The following is a 26408-nucleotide window of genomic DNA, read 5'->3' on the forward strand; positions in this document are numbered from 1 at the left end:
AGGGGGGATTGATTCTCCAAGAAGGATTGAAAATTTTGGAGAGCAATTGTGCAAACATTTATTGCAGTGACTATTTATTTCAGAGTTCTTTCATATCGATGGCTAAGAATTGATACCTTGTATCTACAAAAATGGTCATGTAGTTTAACTACATTATTACTTAGAGTAACTACTTTAGACTAGAGTAGGTCTTTTAAAGCAGAAGCATATATGAAACGTTCGTCTATTTTGAGAAAAATTAATTTTTAAATGCCTACAAAAATATGGAAACGTGCGAAGTGAGGAATGTTGAGGAATGATGAGCAACGGGGTAACCCGAACAGAGTTGAAGCATACACAGAACCTGAGCAGAATGATAAGGAGAATTTTCGAGTTTGCATACAAATCTAGTGCGCCAACGATTCTAATACACACCCTGATTTTCGAGACAAAATTCAGCAGAAAAAAGTGCGCATTATATTCGAGTAAATATGGTATACGAAAATTATTTAACACAATTATAAGGTATATGATAAGCAAATATGAAATCTACACTCTAATTTTGAAACTAAATTGTTCTTTTCCGATTTTTCCTAAGAATTATGTAACATTTTTAAGATTTTAAACAATGTTTTCTGCTTTGATCTTTATCTGTGAGAATGATGTTTCTATTTTTTGCAGATGAATTTGTTGAACCAGAGCTCTGTAAATTTTACACATACAAAAAGTGGAGTTACTGTAGTAGTGACTTTAATGGAATAATTCCACAAAAAAAGTGAGACCATGGATTGTTGGGATGAGCCAGTGTTCAGAAGTATGAACTGATGTTGTGTGACGAGTGCCCCAAGACTCAAGGTCTGAGGATGCCATTCTTCACAATGTCAGAAAGTGGATTTTTTTCTTTCTGTGCAAGAAGATATGACCTTGAGGGATATTGGCACAGGCATTGAATTGAAAATTTTGCTCAAGTGCGAAGAGAGGGAAAAAATCTTTGATGAACTCTTTAACTGTAGATTATACTTCGTCAAAACTCTCCTCTCCTACTCTTTCATGGTAAAAACGAGTGTTTTTCAACCCTTTCTATTGCCATTCCTACCCATCACTATTGATAACTTTCGAGTGTTTTAATTTGTACAATTATAAGCATTTTGAAGAGACAGGAAACGTATAGAGTACATACACATCTTGTTTCTCCGTTTTAGGAAGCCTTTTTTCCAGTGTGACGATGATACACAAAAATAGTGTTTTCTACTATCATCAAAGCTACATTGTCTGAATTATCCGCCTCACTTCCAATAGTTGAGAACCGTGGATAAAGTATATTTGTTTACTAGCGTAAGTGCAAAGTGAACCTGTTCAACATTTTGTCAGTGACTGAAAAAGTGAAAATAGGCTGAGTGTAAAGCGATGAAATGATTGGTAATAACAGAGATAAAAGGCAGAACTGATCTATAAAAACGTAGTTACTATATTTAATTATTGTAATCCGTGACCTGTAAAAAGTCATTCTTTATATTCAATATTAATGGACGTAAATGAATGCAGTTTAGTGATATAGCTAGAAAGTTGAATAAATTTTTGTCCCAGTAATTAAATTAAGTATATTTTGAAATCTTCTTTTATGATTAATTTGTCTATAAAAGAATTTGATGTAAAAACTGATTATTACACAAAGAAAAAGAAAATTTCTTCTAGAAATTTCGCGTAAATGTCTGTTGATCAAAAATATAATACTTGCTGAATGAATTACATTTGTTCTCTCTCTCTTTCTTTTCTTACATTAAGCTCGTAAAATGTTAACATCTTTTTTTTTGTGTATTTCTTTCCCTAAAACTCAGTTTTTACATTAAATTCTTCTTGTTTTTAAGTCAAGTACATACCATTAGCAAAAAAAAATTTTTTTTTTACTGAATTGGTAAATGTCCCTCTGTTAAAATCATAAACTGTCACTGTTTTCTCTTCTCCATAGGCAGTATAAAGATTTCATTACGAAAATTTACGAGAGAGAATTATTTTTGTGACGTAACACCATTATCCTTACCACTTATAAACTTTCCCATTGTAATTGATTTTTATATCACTGATTTATAAAACTATTAGATAGAGAAGTGGACGTGCTCTTTTGATGATGCCGTGTGTTGTGTAAAGGAAGGTATCTTACATTTACCAGAACACAGTTATGATGTCGATATATAGTTGATTTCTTGTTGAAATGTTGTCCTTTTATTTATTATAACTTTCTCTGTTATTACCAATGCTGAGAATATGTATATTTATATTGTTATTATGGTGCGTCGTGGATGTGTATTTATTTTTACTTTTTGCGTGTATTGTAAAGCGATGCTGTGTGGTGGCGCTTTTTGAGCTTTGGTGGGTAACTTTGAGTAAGTTTTATATCAAGATTGTACCGAAATCATTACAAATTTTATTTCTGACTACCACTTTGTTCACGTAGTCAAAAATTTATGAATTCCGAATCACTGAGATGTGAAGGATCATTAAGTCGCAACATTACAGATAAAAATGTAGGTACTTCTTGCAGTTTAAATTGATACTGGTAACCTTCATCAATTGGCAACAGTGGATATGAGCATTTTTATGCTTATTGGAAGGAAAGAGATATTTTTCTTGTTGATAATCCTACATTAGCACTTTAATTATAACAGTCTCCTTAGAACAAACATAACTGATGCATTTATCAAGAAGAGTTTAACTAGATTCCAGCAGATTTAAATTCTTTATCACAGGTGAGGATGTTATATAATAACATAACACCCTCATTAGAAGATACGAAAAGCCTCAAACTGTCATTATATATGAAGTTTCCAATAAGCAAGTTATAATCTTAAGTATATTGAATAAATTAAACAGTCTGTGCTTATCTAGTATTACATTTATAGCATTAACGTTTTCAGTACGTGTGTACCATTTTCAAATGCGAATACCTGTTACATTTAAATAGGTCTGCTTGGCTGTGGAATTGGAACATTCATGAACATCATTGATGCTGTTAATAACCTACATAAAAACACAACTTGAGGATGAAATAGATAAAAATATACGAGGCCTGTCTAAAATGTATCCGACCTTAAATTTTCCCGCGAAAAGTAGTGATTCTAAGGTGACGCCACTGTGCACGGTGGAAGGAGGAACCGTAATGCGCATGCTTGAATTTTTTCACCGCATTCTCTTGTGCCAGTCACTGGCTGGTGGTCACCAAGTAAGGTGCTGTTCTAAGTGTTTGTCGGATTTAGTTTTCTCGCAAGATGACTGAACGAATTGAGCAAAGATACTGCATCAAATTTTGTCAAAAGCTTGGTGATTCTCAAAGTCAAACAATTCGTAAGATTCAGCAGGTGTTTGGGGAAGATGCGATGGGTGTAACACAAATTAAGGAGTGGTTCAACCGATTCAAAGATGGCCGCACATCAGCGGAGAGTGAGCAACATTGTGGCAGGCCCCAAACTGCTCGGAGTGCAGCTGTTGTTGAGAGGGTGCGAAATTTGGTGATGGCAGATCGTCGTTTGACTGTGCGGGAGATTGCCGAAGAGGTTGGAGCGAGTAAAGATTCTACACATGCAATTTTGCGTGATGATTTGAACATGAACCTAGTGGCTGCGAAATTCGTGCCCAAGTTGTTGTCCCCGGAACAAAAAGACCTCCATCGTGACGTTGCACAGGACCTTCTGGACACCGCCAACACTGATCCTGGGTTTCTGAACACCATGATAACTGGAGATGAGTCATGGGTGTACGGGTACGACCCAGAAACAAAAAGACAGTCGTCACAATGGAAGCATCCCGAGTCTCCAAGGCCGAAGAAAGCGCGGCAGGTGCGAAGCAAAATCAAGGTGATGCTGACTGTTTTCTTTGATGTCCGTGGAATTGTGCATCACTAATACGCAACGGAAGGACAAACGGTGACAAAGGAGTACTATCACGATGTTCTCCGGCGACTCCGTGTTGCAGTTCGGCGCAAAAGACCAGACATGTGGACGGTGAACAACTGGCACTTGCATCACGACAACGCCCCCGCACATTCATCCTAATTGATCCTCCACACTTTCTTGGCCAAACATGGAATTACAACCGTTCGCCAACCTCCCTACTCCCTACTCTCCAGACCTGGCTCCTTGCGACTTCTGGTTGTTTCCAAAATTGAAGACACCACTGAAAGGATCCCGTTTTGAGAGTAGAGAAGAGATAATGCGGAACGCGACGACGGAGCTGAACACCATTCCAAAAGAAGACTTCCAGAGGTGTTTCCGACAGTGGAAGGATCGGTGGGCTAAGTGTGTGCAAACACAAGGGGCCTACTTTGAAGGGGATTAGGGTCCCAACCCCGTCAGGTATTTGAAATATTTTTTCTGGCTAAAGGTCGGATACTTTTAGACAGGCCTCGTCTATGTTAACAATAGTTCACGTGATCAATTCGATGATCATATCTAACAACATATCATCGAATTGATCACGTGAACTATTGTTAACATATATATTTTTATCTATTTCATCCTCAAGTCGTGTTTTTATGTAGTTTATTAACAGCATCAGTGATGTTCATGAATGTTCCAATTCCACAGTCAAGCAGACCTATTTAAATGTAACAGGTATTCGCATTTGAAAATGGTACACACGTACTGAAAACGTTAATGCTATAAATGTAATACTAGATAAGCACAGACTGTTTAATTTATTCAATACTTAAGGCTCAAACTGTCAGTTTCTGTAGGCCTAAATAGAATGTTTCGCTGATATAGTATGATTAAATTATTAATTCTGTTGGCAAAATGAATTACAGTTTATAGCTGCCTCAGCTACTGGGGGCGTATTCCACAAAGGTATGGTGTTTTATATTACATGTAAGTTCTCTTAGGTAGTAGAAGTATTAGAGTTTCTGTTCCACAAAAAGACTTTTCTACAGTAGTACTTCACTACTTCATATTTACGAATTACCAATGAAGTTTCTTGTACATCTTGATTACACAACTTTTAACACTGTATCACTTCGGATTATGTATGATAAGAACTTTCTTGTGTTAAATTTTAACATACCTTGTTAACATGTTTCGACCTATTTTGGGTCATCTTCAGAACTGGTCGTTGTTGGTCTTGGCGCCTCTTGTTTAACAACACACAAACAAACAAATACAACCACACAGGCGTATACAAACTCAAATGTAACACCTGCAACAACTTCTACATAGGACAGACAGGCAGATCATTTCAAACACGTTACAAAGAACACATCACAGCCATAACAAAAGTACAAAACACCTCCACATATGCAGAACACATCACAAATGCCAACCACACCTACAGAGACATCAACACAGACATGGAAATACTGCACATCCAACCAAAAAGCCAGAAACTCAACACACTAGAACAATATGAAATATACAGATACACGAAAACACACCCCAACGATATTCTCAACACACAACTCAATTTCAAAACACATACACTCTTTGACTCTACACCACGAACGCACCCACACAGGAAACAAGAGGCGCCAAGACCAACAACGACCAGTTCCGAAGATGACCGAAAATAGGTCGAAACATGTTAACAAGGTACGTTAAAATTTAACAAAGAAAGTTCTTATCATATATATTCCGAAATTTCTTGATTATGTTCCACAAAAGTATTAGTATTTGTAATGTACTAGTGAATTGTCAAGTATTCTCTACCAATGAAAGCAGACTAATACATACATGTACTAATGCGATATAAATATGTTTATGTCATAATATTAAGGTATATTTTGATAAATATGTGCAATAGAATATATTTTCTTGCTTCTATTTCCTTCAAAAGAAACAATTTCATCTTCTTTGACACCATTTCAATAATTTTGGAGTGTTTGTAATTTTGTAACAATTAAGTTTGGGGGTGAAGATCGTTATTAGTGGCATCCATTGGCTAATATGGCAAAGTATCAAGGAGCATTATGCGGGGATCACGGAAGAAGATGATAATAATATGGAAGTAAATTTTTCATTATTAAAGAAGTAGGCCTAAATTAAAATAAATAACATTGCAGGATTACGAAATTCATTGAATATACGAATCTTTGCCGTACACCTACATTAAAATACATTACGATTAAAGAGACGAAGAGCGTATTCCGAATCTCACCGGTGAGCAATCTGATGGCATCACGGTGTTCCGAATTCCACTGATGACGTCATTGATGCTCCACCGGTGTCGCACCGGTGCCATCAACTTGCAGAGGTGGTGACAGTCTCCATCAGCCGCCATCAGTGAATCTGATTGGTTCTTGTATAGGGCGGGAATTAGCAGAAGAATAACATCGTGCACTGTTGTGTCATGGCGGTGTGTTCTGCTGTATTGTTTGTAATGAGCACAACGTAAAAACAATATGTTAATGGCTTATGAGCGAACATGTCAACGGACCAGTTATTACTACTGGTTCAAGAAATAAATTGTTTATGCTCTCTTTTCTTTGAACGAGATGGCAGTACGAAAATTTCGCAAAATTTTGCTAGCGTAGCACAGACAACAACTTGTACAGTCGCCATGACAGCCATCGATCCTTCCAGCAGTTTTGTTCCTTATTTCGCTGCAACGTGACGTCATTGATGCCACCAGACCGGTGAGATTCGGAATACGCTGGAACATAACCTAATTCGATGAATGAAATACGAAGATAACCAGCTGTTTCTTGTTATGACGTAGTATGTTTATTGATATGATGTCATTGGTAATGTACAACACACTAATTCTTTCGTGGAACAAAAAGATACAACTCCATACTTTACAATATCTTTCATCAGTAATTTGTAATGTACAACATCATACCATTGTAGAATAGGCTCCTTGTCTGTTAATAAAAACCACAGTCTAGTATATACAGTCATGAAGCTTGGGGTGATTTTTTGCATTTCTCGCGACACAGTGCACCAACTGAGAGTACTAGGAACATTAGATTGTGCTGGTACTATTTCACATTGTCTGTGATGAAACAATAGCAGCAATCCTTGTGGTTAGCAACTACCTATGGATGCATGTTCTCTACGTATTGAGCTTCGTGACTGTATGTACTAGACTGTGATAAAACTATTTGGAAGCATCATAGTTAATTTTTCTGCAGACTTTTTTGTTTTGCATATGTCATTTGTTTCCAACATTTTTAAGAACTCTTTTTATCAGATATTTTAAATGAGATCGTTTTTGTAGAGCAGATTGGATACTCACTGAGGTTATATATAATATTTATGCTTGTCATCAGAAGAGCTTGTATGGGACATAATTTTTTTCTCATTCTATTCTGTTTTTCATTAAACCTTTATTTACATTTCAAAAAGGAAAATCTATGTCAACGATGTTCAAATTCATATATGCAGTGAACTATCCATTAATATGTGGCACAATGTTACGCATGGAGTATAGGTCTACTAATTAAATGTGCCAGGTTTATTGCTTCTTCATTTTGCTGCATTTAGGGAATTATTCAAAATGTTATATTTACGGTGTAGTGGTATGGATTGTGACATGGCATCATTACAAATTCAACTTCTGAATATTAACAGAATCATAAATTTAGTAATTTATTGCAGCATTCCACAGTGGCACACTTATGTACCATCTGTCGTATTCTTGAATCCCTATCTTTATATGATTTTTAAAGCGAAGTTACTGACATGTTAAGTAAAACTTCTCTTCATCTGATGATTTTTTTCTTAGGGTACCTAACACAAATTATAACGTAAAATTCATTTTATTCTACTATATTGTAATGACGTTTTTAAAAACCATGTATGTTGTATTGGTAAAACTGATTCAAATTTGCATGTTTAAACATCAAACCTTACTTACTTACTTACTTATGGCTTTTAAGAAACCTGGAGGTTCATTGCCGCCCACCTCCCTCAAATCCATTTTAATATTATCCTCCCATCTACTACGTCTCAGCCTCCCCAAAGGTCTTGTTTCCTCAGGCCTCCCAACTAACACTCTATATGCATTTATGGATTCACATGCTCTGCCCATCTGAAACGTCTGGATTTAATGTTCCTAATTATGTCAGAACCAAGAAGTATATTTGAAAGAGAAACATTGCATAGATTTATTTAGGGCAGTTAATTAAAAGAATGAGAGTAATAATAATTTTAGTATATAACACTTAAACCAAAATGTCTTATAAAATAAATTAATAAAAGTTGAGTTTTTAATTTTATGGACTTACCTTTATAGAAGAGAGTAAATTTTTCTTTTACATGTGTTTCTATCTCTGTTGTGACTCTGTTATTCTTTGAGCAAGATTGTTCTTCATTCATAATTAATGAACTTTCTTCTAAGCGAGTATAAATGTGGCTATAATGTTGCCTGGTGTGTTACAGCAATGTAAAACTTCCATAAATTATATTACATGTTGGTAATCATATTTTCTTATTATTATTCTTTATCTTCCTACGTACATCAGGCTATGGCATAATGTCTGCTGTGTATTATAAATAATATAATATATTGTTGTTCATAATTTCTTCCAACTGTATTTCATTCTATCTTGCTGGGAATGTTATCCAATTTTAAAAATTTATTTAAATTGATGATCATACATTATTGTACTTTGTGACATTTTGAATCATAATTGCAGTTCAGAATTATTGGACATAGCTGTTTTATATCTATCTTAAATATATGGCCATGTAGCTGGAGTTACATGTACACATTTTTCCTTTTATCATTCTTTTGGCAGAGACACAACAAATTATGATGGTGAAATAGAGGCTATACACATTGCTCTCTGACAATTATTAAATCTTCCCTTAAATAAATATAACAAGACAGTAATTCTTTCAGATTCTAAAGCTGCAATTCAGGGAATATGTTCAAATGCTACAAAGAAGTCAACAAAAATAAGAGAATGCTACAAAATGTTAACACAACTCCAAAAAGTTAATAAGAATGGATTCTAGCACACTGTGGAGTCTTGGGGAATGAAACCGCAGACACACTTGCAAAGAAAGGCACAACAATAAAACAAAAATCTAAATTTAATTTCTCATATTCCTCAATAAAACGCTTGATCACTACAAAATTTTCTCATTCATACCTGCAAGAAATAGAATCAAATTCTAAAGACAAAAAATGGATTACACTACTTTCCAATCCAGATATAATCCCCCAGAGACCAAGGAAAACAGCAGTTGCAGCCTTCAGACTATTGACAAATCATGACTGCCTAGCAAGTCATCTCTACAGAATAGGTATCTCAGCTTCACCCATGTGTGTCCTGTGTAACAATCCAGCAGAAATGAATGAAGACCTGTGAAGCATTAAGATCAGAAGAAACTACAGATCAAAAGTATTGGAAAGCATGACTGCAAATGGCTTCATTGCCAAATGCAAGGCACTAGACAACAACAACAACATATATGGCCATGTTATTCTCCTTTACAATAATTACGGTATTTTAACTTAATAAATGTTAATTCCTAGGAAATCTTGCTACGAGGGTGTCATATAATTTCATAGGACAAGGAATGAGTCCAAGCATTCCAAGGCAACTTTGAAGATGGATGACGGAAGTGACGATGCTAATTAAATTAAATTCAATCCATCAGCTTGGCCAGTATGTAAGACGCAGACAAGATTGTCACTTTAAAAAGATGTAAAGAACTCTTGAGAACTCATGAATAGTGCAGGATAAGGTATAAAATCAAATAGATTTTTTAAGTTATACCGAAGTCCTCCTATTATGTTTGAGTTTATTGGTAAATCACAATAAATGGAGTATTTCCGAGTAGGAACCCATTGTGAGATGCAGAGCTGTAGTGAGGTCAGTAAGGAAGAATTATTGTGTGTTTAAGTAATCCGAGAAACAGTTTCTTTACTTGTTTATTTAATGGTGCTGTATCAACTACTAGGTTATTTAGCGTCAGTGGATTTGGTGATAGTGAGATGGTATTTGGCGAGATGAGGCCGATGATTCGCCATAGAGTACTCGACATTCGTCTTACGGTTGGTATTTGGCGAGATGAGGCCGATGATTCGCCATAGATTACCTGACATTCGTCTTACGGTTGGGGAAAACCTCGGAATAAACCCAACCAGATAATCATTTCAAGTGGGAATTGAACCCATGCCCGAGCGCAACTCCGGAATGATAGAGGGAAATGGGAGTACCCCGAGAAGAACCCTCTGAAACATCTACTTCGTCCACCATAAATTCGATCACGATCAGACTGGGGATCGAACTTGGGCCGCGTATATGGAAGAAAGTTCAGCAAAAATGAGTTCTCGTTGTAATCAATGATAGTTTCATGCAATGGTGATATTCACGAAGTTTAACAGCCAGTTCTCTCATGTGTACCTATGTTAAACATGTACAGTATATGTCCGTGATAATTGCAAATATTACCTAGAAATAATTTAACAACCGGTTCGTCCGAACTGGTACGAATATCACCACTGGTTTCATGTATTACATATTAGCAACTGAAATAATTCAGTTCTCTGTAATATAATAAATTACAACATACATTTTGCTGCAAATGGTTACTTAACTTCCTCAGTCCTGTTGTAGCATATACTATACATAATTATATTTTAATTTTTTTGCAGTATCTTGGATACTTTTGAATTTTTGAATAATTAAATTTGATAGAAATGAAGAGTATCACTTTTGCAACATTTCTATACCAGATTTATAAGTTAGAATTAAAATTTTGGGGCACTAAGAGTCAAAATTGCCCCAAAATTTGATTTTCTGTGAAGACATGATTTGGGATTTTTGGAACCCCAGACTAATTATGTATATATATATATTTTTTTTTTCAATTTAAAAACAAATATAAATTCGAGACTGAAGAGGTTAACAGATGCATGATTTTTTTATTTTGGTCCAGGGCTAATGAGGAGGGTATACATTTAACTCTTATAAGTACACAAAACCTTAACAAAGCTTATGTTTTTCATTAATGATTTGTTGTAATCATTTTGTGGAAAATCTGGCGTACTTAAATGGGTTGTGTCTGCAGTTCGTTTCATTCTGCTTCGACATCTCTAACAGAATGTAATCTGATTTTCAAGGAAGTAACATTTTGTGAACTCTTTTCTATTTTCTACTCTTATCACTTTTCTTTGGAGCCATTTTTGCTTAAACTAAAACTGCACCATTACCTTCGTAAATATGACGATTTTCACTTATATAATTCATTTGTCTCAACTGTGATTAGTAATTACTGGCATCCGAGCCTAACCATGAAACAATTAATGTTGGAGATCAGACGATTGTTAGACATCCAGCTGGAGTCAACAAAGTGTACAATATGCTCCTGCAAAAATAACTGTTAGTTGAGTTTCGACTGTAATCAAATTTAATGCTAGTAAATAGTGGATGATAGTATAAATGACGATAGTCAAAGACGATGAAAATTGAGTTCTACTCATACTACTACACGAGTAGTTCAACATCTAAAAAAAATAAGTATTTAATCAGATTTTTCCTCCAAAATGACCTGTTCAAGATAAGTGTATTTTAGACATAGGAGGACATGTCCCTCACAGGTCTTGTTGCTATTTACATGTCATAAGTGATGTATTGAAATGCAAATCTGGCATTCAGGTAAAACTCCCTGTGAAGCAGACTTGAATAATTTCAAGGAAAAATTGTTCCAGGGCCGGGCATCCATCCTGGGTCCCCGGAAATAATTTCGATGGTGTTGGCTGTAGTTCCTGGGTAGCTCAGTCGGTAGAGCATTCGTGCACTAAGAGAATGGTCCTAGAATTGATATCCGGCCCCGGAATAATTTTTTCTTGAAATTATTCGCTGTATTGAAAGTTTCTTTCATTCTTCATTCCTACAGTGTATATCCTGTAACTGCTCTAGAAAATTTTTAGTAGAGTTAAAAAGTGAACCTGTACAATATGTGCGTAATATATGTATCTTAATATCCTCCAGTTCTTAAATTGGTAATAGAACACTAAATAAAATAATAGATTGCATTAGCACTGCCATGAAGAATATTGAGGAACTTTACAAATTCTACTGTGTAGAAATTAGATTAGGTGGACATGAAAGTAATTAATAATGATTATGAATAGGCTGAACTCTCATACAAGCCACCCTCGCCTCCATAATCATAGATGCAATCTACGTATTGTCTTTCAACTCAGAGAATTGAGGAACCTACGTGTACGTTAGAGGAATATCAACAAGGACCAAATAATCACTTCGAAAATTATATTAATTATATTTTTATTATGTCTTTTATAAATGAAAATTCCAATTATGATCATTTGAAGACGAAGTTTCTATTTAATGAGCATTATAAACATTGCTTTTATGTGATGGTTCTATGATATTGTTGATTCCTTATTGGAAAGTTTCTAACTGGTAGTTTATTTTGCATAGTATCATATTACTCTTTGGAATGAGAAAGATTTAGTTTCTGATTTTATTAATTGTGAATGATGATTTGAACTCAGTTAACATGTGATGTGAATAATTGTTAAGATTTCATAAGGAAGTTGTCATGGTTTCTGGTATGCTATAAAAACTATTATTTTATACCACATGACTGTATCTTCATAAATGATATGAAATATCAAATCTTTTTTTACCAAAAATGAATTTTTAAAACTAAATTAACATAAAAAAATAGATGTTTTTGTTACTTAATGTTTTAAGTCAGCATATTACTTCGTGTAAAGTCTTCAAATCAGTTTACATTATACCATGACCATATTTTGTGATATAATCCGGCTTCCTGATTAGTTATAATAGTTTATAATATAAGAGAGTAAAATTAAATTTTATGTGCGAGAGGAAAGTTTAGCGCCCGAGGTGAAGCCAAAGGTGGTAATTTCCACGAGCACATAAAATAGTATGTTTACTCTAGTGTGCTATATAATATTTTATCCATTCCTGCTATCTAAATTTCATGATTGATATCTAAATTCAATTTTAAATTATATGCCTTTTCTTTGTAATGTGTTGTTTGTGAAGAAGTTATAAATGAATGAATGTATGGATTTTATGGTTGCTAATGTGAATAAAGCCATTTTTTAGGTTGCTAAGTATAGTGAATAAAGACCAGTTTAGATATCAGTTATGGATAAAGTATTCTATTATTGAAAATTCGGAAAATTAGAATAAAATGGTGTAAGTATTAATCTACTTGCAAGATAGAAATAAAAGAAAATACTCCTTATTTATTTTATGTTCTTACTCTATTTTTTCTGCATCTTAAATTGTTCCATTCTTTTTTAATGTTTGATATGCTTTGTCAATGAGGCAACGTCCTAATGAAAGAAGCTGAAAACTTAAAGTTTTCTAAATAATTCCTCGTACTCTTAATTTCAATTATTCTTCTACCTGAAATTCTTGTAGCTTTATGAAAATTCAAATTTAACATCGTAATTTGTGCACACAGTTTGATTCAAATTTGTGGTATCCTTCCACCGTGAAGTTGTTTTGTAAAACATAAAAATGATGCTGTGTAAAGGACATACAAATAAGAAATCTGTCACTTCTCTTAATTGGTTGCTCATTCAAATCTCGCTATATGATATATATATATGACAGTTGCTATACTTATGGCTAATATTATTTATTTTCACTAATATTTCTTCTCTCTTCAGTCATTCATTGCAACATTTAAGGTCATAATTGTACATATCCAATATCAGGATGGATAGATGTACTGGTACTTATTAGCCTTCTTTTACCTCAGATGTGATAGACTTTCCTTTGGCTTCCATTAACGGATATGAAATTCCCTATCCTGAAAAAAAAAAAGAAATGTAGAATCATGAATAAGTAAATTATTTTTGTAGATACACGTATGAATTGCCTTTATTTTACAATATTTATGTTTTTATGTAAGATTCATAATACATAATAATTCTCTCTAAGTAACATACGTGCTACATTATTTATATTTTACTTTTTTATATGGCTAGAAATAATTTATTTCATATGATTATGCTTTGTATGACAGTTTTATCAATATGATAAAACAACGTGTGGTTGAAGTAACTTGCGATATATTCAGAATGATGTCTGCACGCAGGGAATATTTCTTCTGCAGTGTTTAAAACTTCCATGCAACGTTGAAATTATTCTGAATTAATCAGTTGATTAAAAAGTCTGATTTTTCTTTTTAGACAGAGGCCAAGAAGTGGGCATGGCTTCATTTTTTTCGACACTTATATCAGTATGGTGACCGTCATTGTCATAGCACAGCTGAATTCTGCGCCATCTTCTGGCAGATGTTTTGCAGGGATAATCCAGGGTGATGTGCGTGAAGTCATCTTCCACAGATGTTCGTAACTCTTTCGTTGTGCAATGCCAGTTATTTTGGATTCTCTCCTTGATGATCCTCCAGAGAGGATTGTCAGGTGTTGTGAGATCGGGATTTCTTGGAGGCCAGGCAAAAGGAGCTGGGTTATCTTGAGAATCTCTCTCAACCCACTACCTGGGAAAGGTCTTATTTAGGTAGTGACGGACTTGCAACACGAAGTGTAATGTTTTTTTTTTCTTGTACGAAGAAGGGACTTGTGCTTACAGTCCTATTCCGTGAATAATTGAGTAGCTGAACGGCCGCACTCTTGTATTGTCGCACCATCGGATCTGTGCCCCTTCAGCGCTGTCCTCGTTCTTGGAAAAGTTAACGCCTGTACTCACCCCATTCCACCCGTTTCTCTCCCACTACGTCAAACAGCAGGCCACGAACCTTGCCGAATAGAGATGTTGCCAAAGTTCCGTCAAACAGTGTCATGTCTCTTGAATATTGCCTATAATAATGTAAGGTTTATTATTACTTATTCATAATTTAAGTAGGTCTAATGACGCTGATTGACTTACGATTGTTTGCAGATAATTATATTATTACAGTGGATATTTATTGGTTAAATTGAAATTACACCAGAAACATAATCGCTTTGCCAGCATTTTTTAACAGTATAATGTGGATGTATCCATGTTTCGTCTAAATACACAATATACTTTCCTTCTCTGCGAAATTTCGCAATTTTTCTTAAATACTGGCCCTCCATGCTGCAATATCATTTCTTTCAATCAAAATACATCTTGTATTTCTACATTTTAAAAATCTAAATCCCATGTCTCGAATCACTTTCCGTAGCGTTTCTCTCCCTCCTTGGAAATTTATTGCTTCTCTCACAACCTTCAATAATTTCTCCAATGCATCGTATAAAATTCTTGTATCTTTCTTCTTAAAATACATCTGTCCATATCATCTACAATAATTAAAGGTTCCCTTGGTCTGTTCTTCCCTGGTGACTCTAGCTTTTCATCTCCTGCACAGACTCCCTCTCTCCTGATTTTCTTTATTAGGCGCTCTGACCTGCCTATATAAATTACATAAAAAAGTTGTATTATATTAGTATTAGTTAAGTAAGTAATTTTAATACGTAATCAATTGAAATAAAATAAGCCTCACATGTAATCGCAGCTGCTCTTTTCGTTGCCTGATTTATAGGAAACAGATATTGACCTGTTTGTTTCTCTTCATCGCAAAATGCTATTACTTGCTTAATAATATTTTTTTTCACCACTCCGTGCTACAGTATTCATGTTGAGTTGACAACACTGGACTGCAAGTGCAAATAAACTGTCCTGCAAGAAGGCTCAAAATTGTGAGTAGTGGGGGAGAGAGAGAGAGAGAGGAGTAGAAAAGAGACAAATAGGAATACAGGGGGAGAAATGAATTGCCGAGGCTGAAAAGGAATTAAGGTTCAGTTCGCATATCTTACGGGGGCACAGATCTGATGGTCGGACTATACAAGTATAATATGCCACACCGTGAACTTAACCCTGGCTATGGTATGGATGATGATGATACGTGAATTAATGATGACGAAATGAGTCCAAGGTCCAATGCCGAAAGTTACACGGCAGTTTTGCTTCAGTTGGTTTAGGGGAAACCCTGGAAAAAACCCCAATCAGGTAACTTGTCCCAACCAGGATTTGAACCTAGGGCTGCTCGTTTCACGTCAGTCTTGCTAGCTGTTACTCCACAGCTGTGGACTAATGTGCTGATGCTTCATCCTATTGCAGGACAACAGTGTCTTCGATACCAGCTTGTTGCAATTGTGCATCAATCATTCTGTAAGCATGTTCTAGTAGACAGGGCCAAGAATGGAGCTTTGGAAGAAGAAGGACCTATGTGTTGCACTCATTCCAGCCCACACCATGACAAATGGTGGGTTTCTATCCAGTTTTTTTTTTCTATAAAAGTGCATATTTTCCTTAGCTCAAAAACATTTCGAGCGTGCATGCTTGGGTAGATAGCACAATCGTCTGTGAAGAGGACCACACCTCTGCACAATGAGAATGGAATGCTGCAAGAAGTGCCCTGCATGCCTCTTTTCATGTATTTGTGTCAGTATCACTTAGTTCAACAACTTGCAATGGACTGTAAGGATTGAGCGTTAAATCACATTTCATGCGATGCATCATGATCGAACAAAGAATGCCAAGCTCTGCAGACGTTTTCCAAATGGTTTTTCTGTGAAGATTTCTGCACTGATGTCTGAACAGCGTGGCATGTTTCTCTTCTCATTATTGGACTGTCACTTTGGAAGAGTCTGTGCTTGATGGTATTTTTTTAGTTAGTTATTTAAAGACTCTGTGTCAATTACTAGGTTATTTTACGTCGTTGGGATTGATGATAGCGAGATGAGGCCAAGGATTCGCCATAGATTACCTGGCCTTACAGTTGAGGAAAACCTCGGAAAAGAAACCAACCAGATAATGAGCCCAAGTGGGAATCGAACCCTCGCCCTAGTGCAACTCTGGATCGGTAGATGAGCGCCTTAGCCGACTGAGCTACGCTGGTGACATGCTTGATGATATACGAACTCTGATTATCCATGTTTGTTTATTACTCTCATTGCATGGTTACCAAGGTTCACAAGGTTACCAACATGCCACCACAAATCTTAAAATAAAGGGAGAGCTACACCCACTTTTCAGCCACTCGGTATTTTTAAATTAACTATATTAGTATTGTGGTAAATTTCAATTCACTAACGTTACATAGACAGTTCTCCCAAGATGTCTTGAATAAAAGCATTCTTCTGAAAATAATGAGAAACGTGTATTATGTATTAGTTTGTAATGTATTTTCAATTTTTTTTTTTTGTGTAATTTTCAACTATAGTATTTGTTAGTGGTTTTTGTTTGAATATATTTTTGGTTCTTCTTTTGTGCAGTTGGTTTCATTTCTTTATCCCATCTTTTTTTCTGTATGTGGAAGTTTTCTGTTTTACGTGAGCTTAATCTGTTTCCAGAGAAATTATATTTATCTTCTGCCTTCAATATCAGTATTGTCATCGAATAATGAGTAGTCAAATTTTATAAAGTACGGTGTAAGGGTATTTTTTATTGTTTCTTTTTGGGGATAATGTAACCATATTGACTGAAATCTTAATTTTGCTTAAGTCGAGAAGTGATCTGAGCCAATATCACTTCTTCTTTTAAGTTTTTTACATTTACAAATAACTCTGACAACTTCCTGTTCGCAATAGAATGATCTGTGGGTGATTTTGAATTGTGGGCTGACCAAGTGTCCGTATGAATATATTTATGTTTATAAAAGAACTTCATCATTTTTATTTTGTTCTATACAAACATTTTTCAATATTATTCCATTATTATTCGAAACAGGTTCTCAAAATGTTCCTGTAACATTATTGAATTTATTACGTATTCTAAAGTTCAAGTATCTTACAAGAAGTAGAGATATCTGATATATAGTCTCTCTTACCTTTTTCCCCATCTTCACTTGATCGTGGTCGAAGGGGGCTCAGGAGACTAAGTCACAGCAGTATAGCTGATCATCAGCTGTAGAGAAAATGCAGCAGAACATGCCTGTCCAGGCACAAAGTGGAAGCCCTGTTATTTGACTACCTAGCGATAAGACTATTAATATATCTTGCGAAAATATCATTGTTTTCAACCTACAGCATAATATCAAAAGGGCATGCATAAAACTTTATTTAAGAGTCCGTGAAAACAATAAAAATAAAAAGATCCAACCAAATTTAATTCTCTTTTTTCAATTCTTGCCTTCTAATTAAATGTTCTGTTTTTCCCCTCTATCAAGGTTTGTATCAAATTCCGATCAAGCATTAAATTAAATTACAGAATAAAGGATAATTGTTCATATCTTGGTTTATATACGTATGTTCAGAATTATCGTTGTCAATGTTCGGTGGCATTTTTTTTTTCAGTAGGTTGTTTTATGACGCTTTATCAACATCTTTGGTTATTTAGTGTCTGAGTGAAATGAAGGTGATAATGCCGGTGAAATGAATCCGGGGTCCAGCACCGGAAGTTACCCAGCATTTGCTCATATTGGGTTGAGGGAAAACCCTGGAAAAAACCTCAATCAAGTAACTTGTCCCGACCGGGAATCGAACCCAGGCCACCTGGTTTCGCGGCCAGATGCGCTGACCGTTACTCCACAGGTGTGGACTTTCGGTGGCATATCAGAGAGTTTTAGAGTAGAGCTTTCTCTGTCTGTCTCTAACCATCCATTGTCTCCAGTGAGTTTTGTGATTTTTTCAGTGTTGGTGCCCTTTGATTCATTGTCAAGCATATGCATACAATTCACCTTTTCTTTAGACCATACGATTAATATCAGTTTTAGACTAAACAAGAGCGAGAGAAATTTAATATAAGAAATGCCAGGGCATTTTGAGGCCCTTGTAATAAGGGCCCTCTCCTACTTAGCATTGGTTGCAGGGACTATCAGAACGGCACTGCCAGTTTTCATTGTCGATGTTAGTAGCATCACTATGAATATTGCTTATTGTCATCATCATATTAAAAATTTAGACCATTGTCTCAAAATCTTCCATATAATTTTTTTTTCGGATTCTGAGTGAGTGGAATCCCCATTATCTCTACTGTGTGCTGTAATTTTTTCATTGTTGTGATTTATTTAAACAATTTTTTGTGCATTAATTTTGTATATAATATCTCAGTTTTACATTGTTGGTACCACGTTTATAACAAAGCTTCTTGTGAAATTTCATCAGTATGTAAATAAAAGAAGTGTATTATGGAAGTTGATATTACATTCTGCTTCGAAGCCCTCCATTGCCCGTTTTTAAGTAGAGATATATAAATCAAATGTATATTTAGTCAATCTAGATACCCATTTCGATTTTCCTTGTCATGAACTCAATAGTTGCTCTATTCTGGTAACTGTTTACTCATACTCTATTAATGCAGTGAAATGTAATTAAATATTTTCATCCTTATCAGTATTGTGATTATTTTGCAGTAACTGACTTGTAAATTAAGAACTGAAACCAGTGCTTCATTGGTTATGGCATGTTCAGACATAAAAGTGTTGTGGACAGAAAGAAGTTGTGCTATACTTAAGAGTATTAAATACGCAATGTAATTAGTTTCTTTTTGCAGTTATGCAGAGTGATTTATATAGAACTGACCTATTTCATTCTTTATTTCAAAACGAATGATGCTAGCCACAATTTGTTATACCTCAAATATAGTGTATCTTTGGGAGATTACTAACCTCTATAGCAAATGTTGAAAATTCGTTATTTATTCGGCTGGAAATTCACTTAATGACCAGTTTTTAACGTCAAATTAAGCAGGAATTTTGATTCTCTGTCACGAGATGTGCAGATGTTTATTCTTTATTCTGTATATTTATTGTCATCAAAATTATTATTCTTTTAGAGATCCAGTTGTTTTCAATTTCTTTACCAGTCCCAGTATTGTGTTTCTTTGGGGGGATTACGGACACCAAATTCTCTCTGGTATGCCCTTTGAGTAGCTGTAATTGAATTCGTAATTCAGTATTGCTTCAGAAGGAAGAGCCGTTGATTTAATGTGTACTGCATTTTCAGTGACTAAAACAAAATGTCGAAAATAGCTGCCAACAATAAGAAATAAAGAATAAACATCTGCGCATCTCGTGACAGGGAATCAAAACTCCTGCTTAATTTGACGTTAAAAACTGGCCATTAAGTGAATTTCCAGCCGAATAAATAAAGAATTTTCAACGTTTGTTATAGAGGTTAATAATCTCCCAAAGATACTCTACATTTGAGGTATGACAAATTATGGCTAGCATCATTCGTTTTGAAATAAAGAAAGAAATGTGTTAGTTCTATATAAATCACTCTGTATTACAGTCCGCGTCATCGTTTTTGGCATGTGAAATAAGTAATGGGAATGTTAAGTGCGAATGTTTTACATTTACCGTAGTCAGTCTGACAACTGTGTTCAATGGGAAATGACTGATATGACGTGTATAAGAAGTGGTACCATTCTCAGCTGCACTAACAACATGCTCACAAACTGGGCACTATATATCTACGACACACGCCAAAAACGCTGGCGCCAGCTATAACAATGTCTATAATTTGACAATGATGGATTCACTATTGAAACAAGAAATCTGACTATTTCGTAAAATGATTGCATGGCTATGACATTGTAACATAAATTAACATAATTAGTTGTAAATTTCCTTATGCATTGTTATAAAAATGGAAAAGAATAGAACATTTTCATGTTAAAATACTTCTCGAGATAGACATATTTTGACTACATACTGCATAGGCCTACTGTTATTTCCATGACGTTTTTTGATCATTGAAGAGTCCTGTCTTCTGCACAATGATGTATGTAAAATTTTCTGCAGGTAATTATGATTCAAACATTTAGATTACAGTTTGTTTATTATGTATCCTGCCCTTTAAAGTCAGGTGCAAAATTAGTTGCAGATCTGTGGTCTGGCCTGAATGCAGCCAACAAAACATTATAATGTGCGCAAAATATTTCAAATTAATTTATCAAATTAAATTTTTAAATAGTGTATGAAAGTGTGAGTGTGAAAATTAAAACAAGAAAAACGTGACTTAAGAAATATAGAGTTGACTTTCAGTTAATTATGGATGTACACAAAACTGGCAAACACTGTATTACTATTCATTGTGGATGAACTGCCAAGAAATTGAGGGAAATCATTTTTTTTTTACCTGCTATATTTTTACGAATGAAATGATTGCACTTATTTTTATTTATACATAAATACAGAAGCATTTAAAATCATATTGGCTGTAGTAAATACATGTATGAGTGAATGTGCATTTATGTTTGTTAGTGGAACTTATTTTGGGAATATGAATACGAGTATGATTCTGTTCTTGGAGAATGTAGAATAACATTTTTTTTTTTTGTGTGTGTAAGAGTCCCTGCAATTATATATGTAACTATATATAAAATATAAGATGAATTATTTGGAACAGAAGATATGGCGTATATTCTGTACTCACTAATGTATTTCCAGAAAGTTTTACAGTCTAGAACATGTCACATGTTACATAATATTACAGAATATTGTATTCTAAAACACTGTTTTTTTAACTACATTTCAGGAAAACTTAAAGGCACATAAAAATGTTAATTTTGATCTGTTGAATAACTTATTCAAAAATACTTTAAATTTTATAGAATTCTTTAGAAAATTGTAGCTTACGTATTATATCACATTTCTTCACAAATGAATTAATGCTATTGTAACTAATCCTCCTTTAGAAAAGTATGTGATTAACCCAATAATTTATTAAAGAAAGAAGGTTTCCCACTACGCAAATTTAAATACTGCAATTTGAATACTGAACTTATTTAAAGTCTCTGTTGATATTTGTTTCTTTGAAACTTTGTTAATTTTTAGTAAAATTTACAGAAATGTATATGGTATATGGAAAGGGCAACATAATAATATGTGGGAATGGAAAAAAAACTTGCGTTGATGCCTGTAGTCAGACGAGAAACTTTGAAGAAGGTGATAATGTTTTCCCGCTGTTCCTCTTTATTTAAATGATAATATTTTTCATTGTAAAGAAGTTCGAGAAATACTGTTTAGAGTTTATATTCATGCTACGTAACTTAATTTTAATATTGCAGATACTTTCTTTTAGAGATTTTGTGATTTCACTGCAAAATAAAATTGCTAAAACTTGTATTTTAATCATGATTATTTATTTGAAATGCATGAGAGAAGTGAAATTATTAGCATAGAGATAAATATTAAAACTCTTAAGAAAAACTTACATAAATTAATTTTCTAACATTATAAATATATTATTTTCTTTAACAGTATATCCAAATTAATTTTATTGCCTATATTAATAAGCTTGGGCAGCCTTTGCAGTTGAATAAAGACACTGTTCAAAATTTAAGTGTTAATTCAAATGATCAAAATAGATACCGTAAAGTGGGGTGACTTTGAACGCTGAGGTGACTTTGAACAGTAATTTAGCGCCTTTCTAAATTAAATGCTGTACCCAATTGCGAAAAAACTGTTTAAGTTGTCAATAAATTAGTTCAGTTTTATCGCAATTGCGTACAGCATTTAATTTAGAAAGGCCAATGTCACCTCGGCGTTCAAAGTCACCCCACTTTACGGTACCTGTATGTGAATAAATCTTTGTTATAATTTGAAAACAGTTTTAATGAATTTAAGTGACTGTTCTCGTTTTTAATGCTTTATGAGAAATCAATCAATGGATATTGATATATCTCCAATGTGGCCAGTTTTTATTAAAAATGCAAGTATAATAAAATATCCAAATAATTACACGCTTTTTCGTTCCACCTCCCCCCCCTCCCCCGAATGCTCAGCCATTTGCTTATATTGCGTTATATTTAATACATACTTTAGAACGTTTTAGTACTTGGAAATTTTTAATTGAAATGTAATTTATTAACGACAATTGAGAAATAGTTGTAATTTATTGAGATAAGACACAGTGGACTGCTACAGTAGTATATTACAATACTCGTACAATGTACAATGCACTTCACAAACGTGTATTGTAGAACATTGTTTTGCACGATCATATTTTTCAAATTACAAGTACAATATATTTTGCATTGAAAATTTAGAGCAATATTATTCCAGAGCCTTCGCAAAACTATACTGTAATGGTAACTAAGTAACAATAAGTGCACTGTAATGGGTCTATTTCAGTATACTGTAGTTTTATGTTATGAAGAATGGTTTCCCTAGCAACAAGTTCCTGTGTGGGAATTTTAACTTTCAAAGCCTAACAACAATAGGTGTAAATACAACAAAAAAACACGATCGTGCAAAAAAAAAAAAAGTTGCGTGGGAGTTTATATTATTTTTCATACCTTTCAAATTATTAAAAATGTTTCATAATGAGAAGATGCCTGGAATCTAATCTTAAATTCTAATTGTTGCTCCTTGAAAAGAAATGGCTAATGACGCCATTAATGTTAATTTACTACTAAAATGACTGCAGTTTTTAAACTGATACAGTATGAAGATTTAAGGACCGAACCAGAACCTTTGTTATTGTGTAACTCACATTTGGGTACTGTTAAATCTAGCTAATACAAGAGAATGTTCTATCTAACCAGTAGGAATTCATTATTCTGATTTTAATATCGTGTGCGATGCAAAAGTACTGGTATTAAGTACTGATAATGAAATTGTCGTTTTTTTTATTATATCTGTTCATATGATTTTGAAAGCATTCCCAATGTTACATTAGTCGAATGGCCATAAATCTTGTACGAATATTAATTAATCATGAAATATTACGCGTAAAGTTTGTACAGTAGGCATTCAGATAAAAACTTGATATACTGTGACATTAATATTATTCACATCACAAAAACAATAAAATGCAGAGAACATAAATAATGAACTCATCATACTCGTAAGTATGTTTAATTTTCTTATAAGAATACAAAAACCTGACCACTACTCAACGTGGCAATACACATAAGATACTCTGGTCATATAATTGCAGTAATACATGTGTAATTTGATTATGTTATTGGATTTTTATGAATTAGGCTGGACATCATGAGGATGGAACAAGAGAATAGTCGCTTAAAGCAACTTCAATATACTGACGCTGTTAAATAGACGTATGTCGACCTGTAGTTCTACGGAGATTAATTTGTTGTGTCGTAATGAAGATCATTACCTGACAGTAGGGTGCGAATTAACATTTCTAATGAGGGGGGATTGGATCCTAGGTAGAGAATACCATACATAAAATTGTTGTCCTCATTCTATATGGCTCAATGCTTGGTCGCACAGAGTTACTTGTCTTGCATCTTGATCATAATAATAAATATCCATGAGCAGGCTTAAGATAAGATGTGTAATTCCTAAGTTATTTATTGTTGTCAGCTTGCTGGTGGTGATAATACATCAATATTATTCTATTTGCTTACTTTATACTTTATAAAGTATTTATACTTTATAAAGTATACTCGTATTAAAACAATTATATTTTTTGTGAAGGGAGATAGAAGTTATCCCTGGCAGGGATGTTAATATGAATTTATGAGAGGGGGATAACTTCCCAACTGGGGGGAAATTCCCACCATCCCTCTCATTAATTTGCACCCTGCCTGAAAGTAATACATTTTCGGAAAAATGAATTTTTAAAATAATCACTCACTGTCGTCATTGCCGTCTCTCTAAATATATTAACCTCCCCCCCCCCCCTTTCCAATGCTACCAGGTTGTCTTTCGACATTTTAGCAGATATAATTGGTGCGAGATTCCTTAAAGTATTTTAATGCAGTTATTTGATTGTAAAATTTACGAAGCTTCCATAATTATATTTTCTTTTATTAAATCAGGAGTTATTATTTTGGGATGTCTATAATTATAGGAGTAAATGTGAAGAAAATCCTATATTTCTTTAGTGCCGTTATAAAAGCTATTAATTACCTTTAACCCTCTTAGTGCGGACCCCCTTGGCGTACTATTATTGTGAAATATGTCAAGTAAATTTACACAAAAAATGATTCACGATGAACTTTCCTCTATGCTGTTAGCACAACAAAACAGTGGTCTTTGCCATCTGGAGAATAAAAGCAAAATGGAAGCAGTATCACGATTAGATTGTGACCGGCACTTCTACTGTAGAAAAATTATAAAGTCACTATGTAATCGTGATTTGTACTTTAAGGGTCAAATTCATCTCATTTAATAAATACTCCATTTTTTTCATTCTACTGACTATAGTGTATTCGATCATTGTTCATTTTTCTAGAATAAAATAGTTGTGTGATAAAAATAAAAAACTAACATTAAAATAATAATGTAAATAACTGCATTGAGAACTGTTTCTGTTCCTGTGAAATTACTGGTATAACATTGGAGTTTGCAGAACAACTTTATTTTAATGTATGTGCGATTGTATCATGTGTGTCAGTGTTTGCATGAAGTGCATAAATGTCAAATATTTGAAAGATAATCAATTTTGAAGTATGATCGCATTTGGGTTTAACTAACATAAATATAGGCCTACTACATTCTGTTTTTATTAGCGTATCAGGAGACTGGGAGTGTAGGGGTTACGAGCCTATGTACAAAGATTTATAAAATTGTTTTCCTTTATGGAATATGTTTTGATATTTGAGGTATTATCTTGGTAAGGTTATTCCTCCTTATAAGAACACGTGTTATCTTTGACAAAGGATAAAATTGTATTAAATATTTTATGCAGTTTAACGTATGGTTGGGTTATTATCTTTCTGGGAAGATGTTTTAAAAATATGTATTTTGGGGATTATAATCGTGAGAGCTCTTATCAATTTTTCAGTCTCTGTGTATATAATAGACAATTAGAACACTTGGGTCTGCAAATGGATCATTACCATCCAATAAACAACAAAAACATTATGGCATAAGAAACCTAACTATAAGTAGAAAGTGAAGTGAATAAAGCTATTTTGACATTCAGATCTGCAGAGCTTTAGATTTCCCACAAATCCAAAATGATTTTTTTATGAAGTGAAATTCATATGAGAAAACAACATTTCTAGAGGTTTCTATGTCAGTTCCTTTATTGTTGTGTATATCAATAAACAAATATAATATTAAAATTGTAATTATTGTGTAAGATGTAAATGGGTCATGTAGCTTATAAGTATATAAATATATATATAAATATATAAATTAACTTGACAATGTCTGACATTCAGACATTTTTTTAAAAAGTATATATAAGACTAGCCCACTGTGGGTTGTTGTTTATAAAAGAATGAAGTGTTATGACTCTTATGTTTAGTAATCCTCCTTCTTGAACCATGAAAATAAACTTTACCAAAAACATATTATATTCTTTCATTTAACTTTATAATATCTAAGAAGTATTCTATTTTTAACCCTTTCACTTCCTTATTATATGAAATATCAGAATAAGTGTAGTGATGCAGCAAAAATCTATTTCAGTACTTTGAAATAAACCTTTTCAGCATTTCAGATATAAATTACTAGAAACAGGCAAAATATGAAATATCATATTATATAGGAAGAAGGATTTTCACGTCTCATGATGTGTTGAATGCAATTAACGCAAAAAAATCGTATGGGACAGATGAGAAATAACATTAT

At 33.8% G+C, this 26408-nt stretch overlaps 1 protein-coding gene across 5 annotated transcripts in view; it reads left to right on the forward strand.

Annotated features, from left to right (window-relative positions):
* The window catches only part of alpha-Man-Ia (alpha-Mannosidase class I a), a 333187-nt gene extending 307059 nt beyond the window's left edge, over positions 1-26128 (forward strand). For all 5 annotated transcript variants that reach the window (XM_069844455.1, XM_069844456.1, XM_069844457.1 and 2 more), the window contains one exon: positions 661-26128. The gene's annotated coding sequence lies outside the window, so the exon portion shown is untranslated. The remainder of the gene's footprint in view (positions 1-660) is intronic.
* Positions 26129-26408: the final 280 nt, after the last annotated feature.

The sequence above is a fragment of the Periplaneta americana genome, chromosome 13 (genome assembly GCF_040183065.1).
Source record: "Periplaneta americana isolate PAMFEO1 chromosome 13, P.americana_PAMFEO1_priV1, whole genome shotgun sequence".
In the NCBI taxonomy this organism is placed as follows: Eukaryota; Metazoa; Arthropoda; class Insecta; order Blattodea; family Blattidae; genus Periplaneta; species Periplaneta americana.